The sequence below is a fragment of the Dipteris shenzhenensis genome, chromosome 17 (assembly GCF_047967505.1).
Source record: "Dipteris shenzhenensis isolate YYH24624 ecotype China chromosome 17, Dip_SZ_1.0, whole genome shotgun sequence".
Classification (NCBI taxonomy): domain Eukaryota; kingdom Viridiplantae; phylum Streptophyta; class Polypodiopsida; order Gleicheniales; family Dipteridaceae; genus Dipteris; species Dipteris shenzhenensis.
The window spans coordinates 38,108,906-38,123,111 of record NC_141612.1 but is presented as its reverse complement, the minus strand read 5'-3'; the positions used below and the strand labels follow the sequence as shown (position 1 = coordinate 38,123,111).

General features: G+C 41.8%; 1 pseudogene; it reads right to left on the bottom strand.

Moving 5' to 3' along the window:
• Positions 1–9,510: 9,510 nt before the first annotated feature.
• On the bottom strand, positions 9,511–10,506 carry LOC147892080 (purine permease 3 pseudogene; annotated as a pseudogene).
• Between the last annotated feature and the right edge of the window lie 3,700 nt (positions 10,507–14,206).

The following is a 14,206-nucleotide window of genomic DNA, read 5'->3' as shown; positions in this document are numbered from 1 at the left end:
GGGGAAGGGAAGGAAGGGGAAAGGGAAGGGAGGGAGAGGGAGAGAGAGAGAGAGGGAAAGAAAGGGGGAAAAGAAGGGGAGGCGAGGGGGAAGAGAAGGAAGGGGGAAGAGAAGGGAAGGAGAGAGAGGGGAAGGGGATGGGGAGGAGAGGGTAAGTGGGAGGTGAGGAAGGAAGAGTGGAGGGGAGGGAATTGAGGAGGTGGAGGGAGGGGAGGAGGGGTTGGGGGGGAAGGGGGAAGGAGTGGGGCATGCTGTGGCCACACAAGAGGGGAGAGGGGAGAGGGGGGAGAGAGAGAGAGAGAGAGAGGGGGGGGGGGGAAGAAGGGAGTGGCCACGGCTACACATTCCCCTCTTCCCCTTCCCAATATTCCATCTCATGCAGCCATGGCCATAGCCACGCAGAAATAAAAATAAAAAATTATAGAGAAGCACACGTGGGTTCGACCGTGCGATTTTGTGCTTTCGAGCGAAAGGGGAGCAAAATGAGGAAAGCTTAGGGAAGGAGAAGAAAAGGGAGAAGGGAGGGAGAAGAGAGAAGAAGAGAGAGGGAGAGGGGAGAGAAAGAAGGAAGAGAGAGGGAGAGAGAAGATGAAGAAGAGGGAAGAGAGAGGGGGGACAAGGGAGAGGAAGGGAAAAGTGAACGGAGAGAGGAGGGAGTGAAGAAGGAGGGGAAGGAGAATAGCCTCCTTTGGGGTATGGGAGGTCAATATGTAAGCCACCAAACACTAAAAATTTCAAATTTCCCTCTCTTTTTCCCTCTGCTTTTCCCTCCCTATAATTCAAACTTCCTCCTCTCCCTCTTCCTTCCCTTTCCTAGAATTCAAATCTTCCCTTCTCTTCCCTAGAATTCAAACTTCCTTCTCCCCTCCCCTCACTTTTCTCCCTCTCTCCTTTCTCCCCCTCCCCTCCCCCTCCCCCTCCCCCTCCGCCACCCCCCCGCTACCCCCTCCCCCTCCCCTCCCCCCTCCCCCCTCCCCCCCTCCCCTGTCCCTGTCCCTGTCCCTGTCCCTCTCGTCCCTTACCTTTCCCCTTCCTCTCTCCCCTCCCCTAGCTTTCATGTCCTTCTCTTCCTCCCCTGTCCTCCCACTCCCCTCCCGTCCCCTTCCATCCATTCCCTTTTCCCCCTACCTACCTTCATGCAACCGTGGTGGTCTTTTTTAATTTATTTTTTTCAAACAAAACAATAAATAAATCCATACACGGACTTGAACTATAGTCACCTACCTTGATGTGTGTACAAAGTATCATTGCCATTGGATATGGTTTGCATAGTCGAACTCGCATTAGACCATGTTTTTCAAAAAGTCTCATGCACAATGGTCAAAACACACCCTCCGAGTTGTGTTATTCAAATGTGCACATATCTTACGGCCATGATAATTTGCACATGCACCAATATCACCTATATTTGGGCATGTGCAAAGTATTGTTGCCATCTGATATGCTTTGCATGGTGGAAATCGCATTAGACCATTTTTTCACTAAGTCTCATGCACAATGGTAAAAAAACATGCTTCGAGTTCCATTATTCAAACATGCACATATTTGATATCTGTAATACTTTGAATACACTTCAACCCCACCTACATTAATGTGCATACAAATTATCATGTTCTTCAGATATGGTTTCCATGCGGAAGTTGCATTAAAGCATGTTTTTCACCAAGTGTCATGCACAACTGTTAAAAAAACATGCCCAAAGGTGTGTTATTCGAATGTGCACATGTACGTTGGGCATGATACTTTGCACACACATCAATACCATCAAACTTAAGAGTTTGCAAAGTATCCTATCCATCAAATATGTTTTGCATGGTCGAAGTTGCATTACACCAAGCCTCATGCACAACTGTAAAAAGACATGCTCTGAGGTGTGTTATTCAAATGTGCATATATCCCATGGGAACGATACTTTGCACACTCATGAATACCACCTACTACATGCAAAATATCATGCCCGTCGGATATGGTTTGATCGTCCAAGTCGCACTAAAGCATGTTTTTCACTAAGTGTCAAACACAACCATAAAAAAACATGCTCTGAGGTGTGGTATTCGAATGCACACATGTTCGATAGGCATGATAGTTTTCAGACACATCAATACCACTTATATTGAGTCACATAAAAATTATTTTGCACATCGGATATGGTTTAAATGGTTGAAGTCACATTAAACCCTGTTTTTGCCGTCTCATGCGCAACCGGTAAAAAACACGCTTTGTAGTGTGTCATTTAAACATGCACATACCCGATGGACATGATAGTTTGCACACACATAAATACCACCTACATTGAGGCACATGCAAAGTATCATGCCCATTTAGTATGCTTTGAATGGTCATAGTCACCACAAACCTAGTTTTTCACCATGTTATGCACAACCCATCAAAAAACACGCTCTGAGGTGTATTCTTCCAAACACACATACTTGATGGGCAAGATATTTTACATGCACATAAATATTTCCTATTTTGAGGTGCATGCAAATTATCATGCCCATATGATATGATTTGGATGGTTGACTTTGCCATAAACCCGGTTTTTCACCAAGTACACACAACCATCAAAAAACATGCTCTGAGGTGTGCTATTCAAACTTGCACATACCCAATGGGCATCGTACTTTGCACGTTTGCTAATCCAACCTTTGATGAAGTGCATGAAAATTATCGTGCGCATCAAATATGCTTTGGATGGTCGAAGTTGCCACAAACCCCATTTTGCACCATACATACATACATACATACATATATATATGCATTCAAGTCGTTTTTATTAATTTAAATTGTTAATAAGTTAAGAAAAATTGAAGATTTTACAAAAAAATTATTTAAAATAAAAATGTATCCTAGAGTAAGATGTGAGTTATATTTCCTATTTTTTCCATTTTTAGTGTAAAGGATTATGTGATTAAATAAACTTTTTATGTGGAAACGATAGTGCCATAAAATAAACTTTATGTGGAAGGGATCATTTTAAAATTTAACTTTTCATTTGGGAAGGCTTTTTAGGATTAGTCCAAAGATAGACATTGGAGTCCAAAATTAATGAAATGTGATTTCCATATAGGAGAATTCCTACCTCACTAGTCACACATTTTGCCAACCATCAATGAATTGCACAAATACACCCCAAGAGAAACTTAATTCAGTCCACATCATGGCACCATCATTGTAGGAAAGAGTAAAATCCATCAGCCACTCACAAAAGAATCATGCACTATTAGCACAAGGCATTGTACAAAAGGATGCTAAAAAATGTATGCAAACGCCAAGCTAAATATATCTGAATAGGATGGAGGAAAGACCTGCATCACCATTGTTAAAGTGACACCACATCTGCAAATGACCACATCTTCAACATCGAGATCCTTCCTCAAAATCATAGGCCTAAAGAACAAGATCTAGAATCACCAACCCAAAGGTTAACCCCAAAATGACCTAGGATGGTAATTTTGGACATTGACAATGATGAGTAAATGAATCCAACATGCCAAGAAGACTTATTGCAAGCCCTAGAGGACCTAGAGTCAAGAGAACTACAGATAGAACCATCAACCATGCGAAATGCAGACCAAGCTCACTCTAATGTTCGAGCCAGCAAGGATCAACAAGAGAAAGGACAATGCATCTTGTATGACCAAGACTCTAAAATAGATACCCCATTATATGAGCTCACTAAAAAAGATGTTAAGTTCCAATGGACTCCCAAACTATCCAAAGTTTTCCATGAGCTAAAGCAAAATGCTTTTCAAACACCAATTCTTAGGTAACCAAGATGGGGATGTCATATTTCGTGTGCATGTGGATGCTATTGGATATGTTCTTGGGATCATTTTAGCTCAACCAAAGGGTAAATGGATTATCCTATTTGCTATGCCAAAACATAATGATGACCAAGACCGAGTCAAGCACCTCTAAAAGAGAAGCTTTTGGAATGGTTGTCAATGTTCAAAATTTTAGTCACTATTTGTTGGGTGATCAGTTCATTTTTTATGTGGGTCATCAGGCTTTGTTATATCTTATCAATAAAATTGTCATTCAAGGTAGCTGGTGAGATGGATGCTTTTGTTGTAGGAGCTTTATTTCAAAATTATTCAAAAGCTTGGTAAATCACATGCAGATGCAGATTGCTTATCTCATCTTCCACAACAAACACTCTATCACCTGATGCTAATTTGTTTGCTATTTTTGATTTCAATGAAACTCAATATGATGATTACTATAATATTTGTATCAAGGTATTTTTCCCAAGAAAATGCCAAAAGGTAAGCGAATCCAAATTGCTATTAAAGCCTAGAAGTACGTTTTGATTGGTGGACAATTGTATTTCCAATGCATTGATGGTTTATTTATCGATTGGTCTTACCCCACGAGTGACCTATGGTGCTTAGTGAGGTCATAAAGGTCTTACTGGAGTTCATTGTGCAAGAGATCTCACAGCTTGAAAAGTTCTATAGGGAGGATTATGGTAGAATACATTATTCAGAGATGCCCATATCTTCACTAATTAGTGCGGTAATTGTCATCAACGTATAGGGAGGATGCTTCTACCGAGTGAGATTTGGGGATATTTCTAGAGATGGGGCCTCAAATTTATTGGTCCTTTTAAGATAATTAAAAATAAAAATAAATATGAAATTGTCACAACTAATTATGCTACTAAGTGGCTTGATGCAAAAGCTTTTAGAGATAACTCAACTTGCACCAATGCTAAGTTTCTCTTTGAGAATATTATTTGTAAATATGGTTGTCCAATTGAGTTTGTAAGTGAGCAGCGCAATCATTCCATGAATGAAGTCTTTGAGATTCTGAGCAAACAATTCATGATTATTCACTGAGTTGCTACTAATTACCACCCTAGGTGTAAAGGATAAGCCTAGTCTACCACTTGACTCAACCCATTGAATTAAGCAAGAGCAGTGCTTTGGACGTTACTTCCTCCACTACCTTAGTGCCTGAGGTACCTTCACCTTTGATGGGATTTGATTCTGATGTACTTGTCTAATGGTTAGCCTATGATAGCTTGGCTTGCTGAGTTCATCGTGGTCTGGTGGCTATCTTTAGGGCACCTTGTGAGGGTCTTCATCAAAGCAGCTTGGAGTAGACGGATAAGGAATTGAAGTTGGTCATATTGCTCCAACTTTGCCTGTTGTTGAGTGTTCTCTTCCCTTAACTCCTCAACATCAACAACCTCTTGTCATATCTATGTGTTCTCTTTTTCTAACATCTCCACTTGAGATTGGGTTGCTTGGTAGAGCTTTGAGTTTCCCCTTGTCTATTGCATCTTTGCCAACATGTCTTGTAGCCTAATGCTGGACCCTGCAACATCACGAGCTCGTTTTGGGACTTGGTAGCAAACGTCCATGCTTTAGACTTGAGATTGATGGGGTCTTTTTGTAGCTCAGTGTGGGTTTGGCTCAATTGGGAGTAGTCTTGTGACATCTTGTTATGTACCACTCTCTTGCTATCCAACTACTCTAGTAGGCTCTTACATTCTGTCGTTATCTCAAGCTCACCCACTATTTTCTCCTCAAAATCTCCTCCTGGTATGATGTTTGGAGAAACAAATTGTGATCTAGAAAGGAGCTAATCATTGACTAAGTAATCTAGAGCTTGAGCCATGCATACCATGTTCTTCCTTAGGGTTTGCCACAAGGACTCAATTGCATTCCAATCTTGATGATTATTCTGCATTAATTAGGGATCAAGGGAGAATGGATCCAAATTTGGTAGATCTTGTAAAGGAGAAGGAGGAGGCAGGGGTAGTGCAAGTGTTGTGGCCAGAGTCTCTGAACTACCACTTTGCTGCTTGGGCCATTGCTGTCTACTAAGGCTAATCAGTGTCTCCTTTTCCTATTCCCTTGGCAGCTTCTTCCTTTGTCCTTTGTTCCTTATGGGTCTCACTTTCATCCTTCCCCTTAGCAGACTTCTCTTGGGCCAACTAATCCTTAGAGGTTCCCTTGCCATTGTTCCCCTTTGGAGTATGATCTTGCACATGCTCCTCGGGGGTGCCCTTATCGCTGTTGTTGACTCTCTATCAACATGGACTTAAGTAGCACATAATGTGTGTAGAGTAATGGCAAATCTCTACTTGTACTTGCATAAGTCTATGGATAATCTCTCTTTGGAATCCAACATGCATGTTCTACATGTAAGTCCTACATGCAACTCCTACATGCATGTTTTACATGTAAGTTCTACATACGATTCCTATATGCAGTTTCTACATGCAACTCCTGCATGCATGTTCTACATGCAAGTCCTACACGTAGTTTCTACATGCAACTCCTACATGCATGTTCTACATGCAAGTCCTACAGGCAACATGCAACTTCTATATGCACATCCTAGATGCAAGTTCTACATGTGGAAAGAGAAAGTCTTACAATTCCTACATGTAGAGAGAGAAGCTGTCCAACTTATATAAATACCCCATAATGGAATGAATCCCACACTCTTTAGGGCATTGTGTTGAGTTCTACTTTGGTGCTCCATGCAATTTTCTCCAAGTGTCCATGCTCCCTTGCACTCCACGTCCAAAATCATGTCCTAACCCTGCCTCCTACTTCCCTCTCCTCCAACCTTGCAACTCCTCCTCCCTTCTCCTCCCTCTCCTCCTCCCTTCTCCTTTCTCTCTCCCACTCCCATGCTCTTACACCTTCTCCCTCTCCCCTTCCTATACTCCCCCTAAACCCTTACTCTCTTAGTCTAGTTCCTTAACCCTTGACCTCCATGATCTACAAGGGAGATGAGTTCTCCACAACTCTGTAACCCCTTCTAAACCCTAGAACTACTTCTGAACCTTGAAACTCCTTCTAAACCTTGAAACCCCTTCTCGACCTTGAAACCCCTTTTGAACCTTGGAACCCCTCTAAATCTTGAACCTCCCTCTAATCATTAAACTCTTTCTAAACCTTTCAACCCCCAATGGAGGCGAAGCCTTCATTACCCCAACCATGATGATGCATGTTCCTTTCATACAAGCATGCACGATGTTTGCTTCCCACACTTAAGCCTACATCTCTTACCGCAATATGACTCGAGGTCCGAAGCTACACTTATAGTATGACGACAACATTGATATATCTGTACATGACAAAAAGCCTCAAAACCTTACATATCTAGAACACCGTGATCTTCATGGGAAAGAGCCAAAATTTGACACCATTGCTGGGGAGATTAGCATCTCAAGTAACAAATAGACATACATAAATATGTGTAAAAAACAAACTACCATGAACTATCATAAACATATCACTCAAGGGCTAGGAGAGTAAATTTTTTTTCCAACTCTAGCAAAAAATAACAACCCCAAGCATCAACCTTGGGTTATTACCTTAAGAAATGTTTTATTTCTTAAAAAGTAGCCACTTGAAGAACAAATCAGACTATATAGTGAACAACAATGTGTTGATCTCAAAATTTTAAACATTTCTCCTTTTTTACAACAGAGCGATTCGAGCTAACCATGCAAAGTTATGGCATGGGAAGGTTCTAGGGTTTTAACCCTAACCCTAAACCCCTCCCACCTCCATTCCTATAAAAACCCTCTCCACCCCTCATTCTTCTTCTTCTACATCTAACCTCCATTCTTTTCCCCATTCCACGCTCTATGCCAGGATAACCAAAAAACTCATTGTATAATGGCTACCACCAATAGTAAGAAGAACATAAAAAAGAATACCTATAGGTTCCACATGTATTTGATCAGCCATTTGAACTCAAAATTGATATGGCTTCACGTTTTTCAATTACAACTTATTCTTCATAGCTATAGATTTGATGTTGACTCCAGCAACACCATCCACAATGACTCATAAAACCTTCTACTTTTTAAAATTAATAGCAATCACTAGCACTTGGTCATCTACCATTGGGTTTCAATTACCAAAATAGCGACTAGTGAATCAGTTAGTTCTTTAGCTTGAAGTTGCTGCAACAATTTACAATTTTGAGCAGCTCTACTATTGTAACAATAACCTTCATTTGTTGGAAAATCTTTGCGATAAGGTGCAATTTTGAGCAACCCTAACCATTGTAATAGTAACCTTCATTTGTTGTAAAATTTCCCATACTTTTGCCATTTTAGGACTTGGGTCTCCTTCAAAATTTGAGATTTTTAAAGACTGACTTGTAGAAGCCACTACTGAGTTATCTATTAGTGACACCTTACTCAAGTCAGGAGGTAAGTCCACATCTAGAGCTTTACACTTCAATTCTTGAGGAAATCTACTTCTATGCCCTCCAATTGAGATCATCCATATGAGATGATGATCCATTATTACTAATGCCTATTGTTATGAATGAGTTACTACATAGGCATCAATTGAACTCAAAAGTTTGGCTAAGATTGCTTGGCATCTAGGGTTGACCTCTTGTCTTCCTTGTCGTTTTGAAGCAACTTCAAATGTTTCTACCACAAAGGGCATTTTGCCTTGGTGTGGTTTCCATTACAAAAGTAACAATGAATCTATGAAGGTCCTTGATTTTATCTTTTCTATTTTTTCCTTTTCCTTTGCCTTACTCGAGTTTTGGTGGTCATGATTCCTTATTTTTAGACTCAGGCTCCAACCTAGTTGATTTTTAGCATCTTCTTTTCAGCATACCAACAAGTAGACTTTATTGAGATATCAAGCTCCACTCGTGATATGCCAGGGTGACCGTTGTGCATTTATGTCATCGACTTTTAGCATAGATGCAGTTGGTACACCGCCCATGAATAATAGCTGGATGACAGCTATCTCTATATACTCTAGTTAGTAGCTCAGTTAGTATGCCACTTAGGTTAGCTGAGTTTGGTTTGAGACCCACATATAGGGTTCACCTATTCCTTTTGTACTTAGAGAGAGTTCTTTTGGCTTTCATAACTAAGAAGAGGAAAACTGTTTTCAGCCTTCACTTTTGTGTGTATTCCCCCATTGTGTATGTGAGAAAGTTACAAGTGAGACTCCTTACTTCTCTCCCACTCTCTTCACATGGTATCACAGCTCGGTTCGTGGTAAGGAGCTCAAGAAAGCAAACCAAGTTCATGGTCTCTTGGTAAGAGGATCAGTGTTGCTTTCCTTTTTCGAGTTTGAAGCAAATCTTTGCAGGTAGCACAGCCGGAAAGTGCAAGAGTGCACTGTCTCAGATTGGGACGCCCTTCGCGGTGTGGCACAATAGTGAGACAAGTATTTTTGAAAGGTTGATGTCACAGGGATCTCATTTCATTAGACATTACAAGAACATAACAATGATAAAGGGACACTTCAAAGTAGTTTTCGATAAATTAGAGTGGGTGGGAAGTATACAACAAAGTTGGCTAAATATCATGTGAAATTTTGAAAAGAAGTAAATGCCTTGTACTATGTAGAATTGTCATACATGTAGTGGATGGAGAGGCACTTATTCACTTAAATGTGGGCCTCACAAATATTCTACTTACCCATATCTAACCTATACTAACATATGTAAGTAAGCTAACCATATTGGAGTAATTTTTCTAAACACGATTACTCCATGCATTCCCTATATTAAAGCCGCATCATCCCCCGAAGAGGTTCTAGGATTTGTAGACGCGCCCACGAAGCCACCGTAAACGTATGACAAGAAGCCCCAAAGTGCCATAACCATCGATAAGGCCTTGAGGCCCGTGAAAGCATCATGGAAGATGAACACTGAAAGAATAGGCAGCACAGGGAGCCGCGCTGTCATGAACACGCAGGAGGTGAGAGACGATGCCAGAAATATGATTCCAAACCCCCCTAGAGCAGAAAGCTGCCATGTTATTGCGGACCACGCGAGGATCATCATATAGGCTACAGGGCCGAGATCGAAATGACGAACCTCGTGGTGTATTGTGCGAAAAGTTCCGGATATCCACATTCCCACCATGGAGAAGACTGTGGCAGATATGGATGTGCCAATCTGCATCCCTAGCACCACAACGAAACTTTCGCTGCCCACCATCCTGAAAGCGAGCTGTGTGAGAGGCAAGAGGAATCCGTAGAGCGCGGAGGCTAGGATGGTCATCACGAATCCAATTGCATACTCCTTGCCGTGGGTCACTTTGTCTGAGCGTGATTGCATTCCTAGGAGCACCGCGCTCATCGTGACAAGAACCACTGAATTGAGGATGTAGCTGGAGATCTTCTGGCGCACCAGCAAGCAGGAGAAGACGACGTTAAATGCGAGCTGGGTGGAATAAAGAAGCGAGCTGGTAGAAAGAGGCAGGTAGGAGAGGCCCCAGGCGAAAAGAAGGTTGTCAATTCCGAGGAGCAAGCCGATCACTGCAGAGCTGAGGAGAAGCTTGGAGCTGAGATGGGTAGAAGTCGTAGGACTCAGGGGATGAGACAACCTCCGATGGCCGATTGCCAGCGGTACCATTAAGATTGGCCAGCCAACGCTTTGAAGCCATGTCCATAGCCAGCGGTCAGACCCGCCATGCACGAAATAGAGTCGTCCCAACAGCACAGCAGCGGTACCTCCGACAAGATTGGCCAACAGGCTTGCTATCATCAGCACCCAAAATGAAAAGCTTTTCCCGTAGAAGCGTTTGGTGGTGCAAGATGCATTCTCCAAATCCGCGCCTCCAACTGTAGGAACAGAGAATTCAGATCAAAGCCACTTTCATTTAACATATGAATGAGTTTTCATGGATAAATTTAAGGCCACAGCCAGAGGAACTAGATCTCAGCGATGCTCAGCTAGCTAGCGCAGCTCCCAGATCAGGAATTCCTCTAAGCGGTCTGCAGCTAGCTAATCCATCTACTAGCTGTAGTCACAAAACAAGCAGCACATTTTCATAAACGTAAACTGAAACGGAAAACCTTGCGGGTTATCGTAAATCCCCACGGATTTATCAGCGACGTGAAGGCTCGGCAGTGTGTCGGAATGACGACGATCGTTTGCGGAAGAACCATTTTTGGGGAAGGACATTCTGTTCTTGGAGGTGATATGAGGTTGGATTACGTTGGAATGTGACAAGAAACCAGGTAGCGTTTCTGGATCATAACACGAACTTCCTATCTCGATTTCTTTGTCTACTAAATGAATGGTCGATGAAAAGCTTTGGAGATGACGATCGTTCGATGTAAATGTCCGAGCTCCAGGCGATCTCTAACGTACCTGTTGACTCTCACGTATACAAAGAACTTATCCTTAGCCTCAATTGATAGTTCTTCTCGCCATGCCGAGTGGCTCTGTTTGGCATTTCCTGCATACCGAACTCCAATGACAATGAGAAACCTCCAAGATTGTTACACTCAATTCTTTTCATGGCATCTTGTAACATGTCATAAGGAGTTGAAGTTATGTGAGGCGCACTCCCTAGACAATTGCTCCCAATCGCATGATGGCATGTGTAGATGGGATTTGCTCTTTCATGACATCAACATAGGACGGGTGATTAAAATAGTAGAGTGGGACTTTTGAGAAAAGTTAGGCAAGGTCCTTTCTTTTCCCACGTTTAGTTGTAGTTGTGCATTCATGTTAGGGTTTTTGATGTGGGTGGGTGTACTAGGTAAAGATTCCTTATGTAGTTTTTGATGTGGGTGGGTGTACTAGGTGAAGGTTGCTTATGTAGTTGTTGATGTAGGTGGGTGTACTAGGTAAAGATTCCTTATGTAGTTGCTATGCATTCATGTTATGGTATTTGAGGGTGGGTATGCTAGGTTCAGGCCATGGATTTGGATGGCATTTAAAACAAAGGTTTTCAATCAACATTTTTAAACGTTTCAAATGTTTGTTATTCTCCCAAGAGCATTTTAAAATGGTCCAAGAGCGATTTTGAAACCAGGACCGACTGCAAGAGTTTACTAATAAGAATAAACATATTCGTATGAATAAACAAGGTTATTCGTATGAATAAACGTAGTATAAATTTGAAACAATTGTTATTTTTGGTATTCGTACGAATATATCCAGCTATATTCTTGAGCCACTTGCTTGCCTACCTGCCACCTCTTGGTTGCCTACCTGCTACCTCTTGCTTACTTCCATACCTACCAGCTCTCGTCATAGGTACCTTACTGCACCTTACTTTTGTTATAGTCTTTCGTTAGTAATCAATGTTTCTCTCTCTCTTGTTTTGTTTAAGATTGGCACTCATCTCTCTTAGGAGAGTTGTGTGTTGCAGTCTTTTTAAATTGTTTAATATTTATTTTGTATTGTATTTAAGTGTGTAGACAAGCTCTCGTCATAGGTACCTTACTACACCTTACTTTTGTTATAGTCTTTCGTTAGTAATCAATGTTTCTCTCTCTCTTGTTTTGTTTAAGATTGGCACTCATCTCTCTTAGGAGAGTTGTGTGTTGCAGTCTTTTTAAATTGTTTAATATTTATTTTGTATTGTATTTAAGTGTGTAGACAAGCTGGCACTCATCTCTCTTGTAAGAGTTGTGTGTTGCAGTCTATTTTTGTTGTGTGTTTCAATTTTAAATAATTATCTTTTACCTGAGCCTGGTACTCATCTCTCATAAGAGAGTTGTGCGTTGCAGTCTCAGTTTGTATAAAAATGTTTGTTTGTAGGAACTCTTGGGCTGGCACTCATCTGTGTTAAGAGAGTTGTGTGTTACAATCCAAGCTTAGTGATGTTTTCATAAATGCTTATTCTGGCACTCATCTCTCCCTTGAGAGTTGTGTGTTACAGTCTAAGTTTAGAGATGTTTTCAAGTACTTAGTCTGGCACTCAACTGTCCCTTAATAGTTGTGTGTTGCAATCTAAGTTAGATATCATGCGATGTTGTCTTTGGTACTTAGTCTGGCACTCAATTATCCTTGGATAGTTGTGTGTTGTAGCCTAAGTTAGAAATCATGTGATGTGCTTTTAGACACTTAGTCTGGCACTCATCTGTCCCTTGATAGTTGTGTGTTGCAATTGAATCCTAGTGTTAGATGGTGAAGTCCACGATTAGGTTATACCTAGGTCATTTTTTGTGTTTTGATTTTCTATAGTACGTTACATGATTTGAGGCTTGAGCTTGAGTTGAGAGGTTATACCTAAGTAATTTCTTAGACTACTTGCATTGATTTTCTTATTGCACCTGGCACTGAATTCTTTTTTGAATTCTATGTTGTAGCTTACTACATATGAGATGGCTCACATAGGTGAGAAGAGGAAGTGTCAACAACCTGATCTCGCAAAGTCTCAAAGGAAGGTGTTGAAAAACAAGAATGTACAGTTCTTAATGAATGTCGATCAGGACATCATTGAGACAGCTTTCCAAAATGGTGAAAGTGGTGTACAAAATTTGGTGAGGACGATGGCAGAGCATGGAGAGAGGACCTTGCGTGATCGATTTCCAGATGTTTTCACAGTAGAATCTATAGACCAGTATTTGTACCACTTAGTGATGGAGGGCTGATGATGCCTTGATCCAATAGATCGAGACATAAACTCATGTGACACAAAGTGGGAGGGTCTTGATGTAGATGCCAGGGTCATGTTCATCAAGAATGTGTGGTGAGGTTACAAAGGCAAAGGAGCTGCCTCGACCTCCCTTCCATCAATGCACCCACATCCCCAAGCACAACCGCAACCACAAGCATCAATGCACCCACACCCCCAGTCAGATGCTGCATTACATCCACCACAACCACAAGCACCAATGCACCCACGTCCCCAGTCATATGTCGCATTCCACCCAACGCATCCGCAAGCACCACTGTAGCCACATCACGTGTATGCACCAGTGCATCCACCACAACATGTTGAACCCCGTATCCCTTTTTTCCAACTTGATCTTTCATACCTAGAAGTTCCTCCTCCTTTTTCACATCTCCCACCACATGCACAATCACATTTCACATCTTTTGTGCCTCCATTTGTGCCTCCTACCACATGCGCAGACCAGTTTTCATCTCCTGTATTTTTGCCTACACCACAAATGCACAATCTATCTGCACAAGCAGATACATTCCCATCTCCTTCATTCTCACCTACACAAGCACCATGCACATCAGAAGTGCCAAGACCCATGTGGCCCATACTGCTTCAGTGACGAGACATCCGATTCACGCCTAGTGCAACTGTGGGCACAGGCACGAAAGGAACAGTCAACATGTGCAATATTCTTGTCACTCCCGTTGAAAGGGACAAGATTTATGCATGTAAGGTGCTGAGGGTTTCGGTCTCCATTGATGCATTGAAGGCCAGTGCATTGGAAGAAGCCACATGCTTAGGCGATGTCGTACATATGGGCAATGGGTCTAGTCCATGACAATA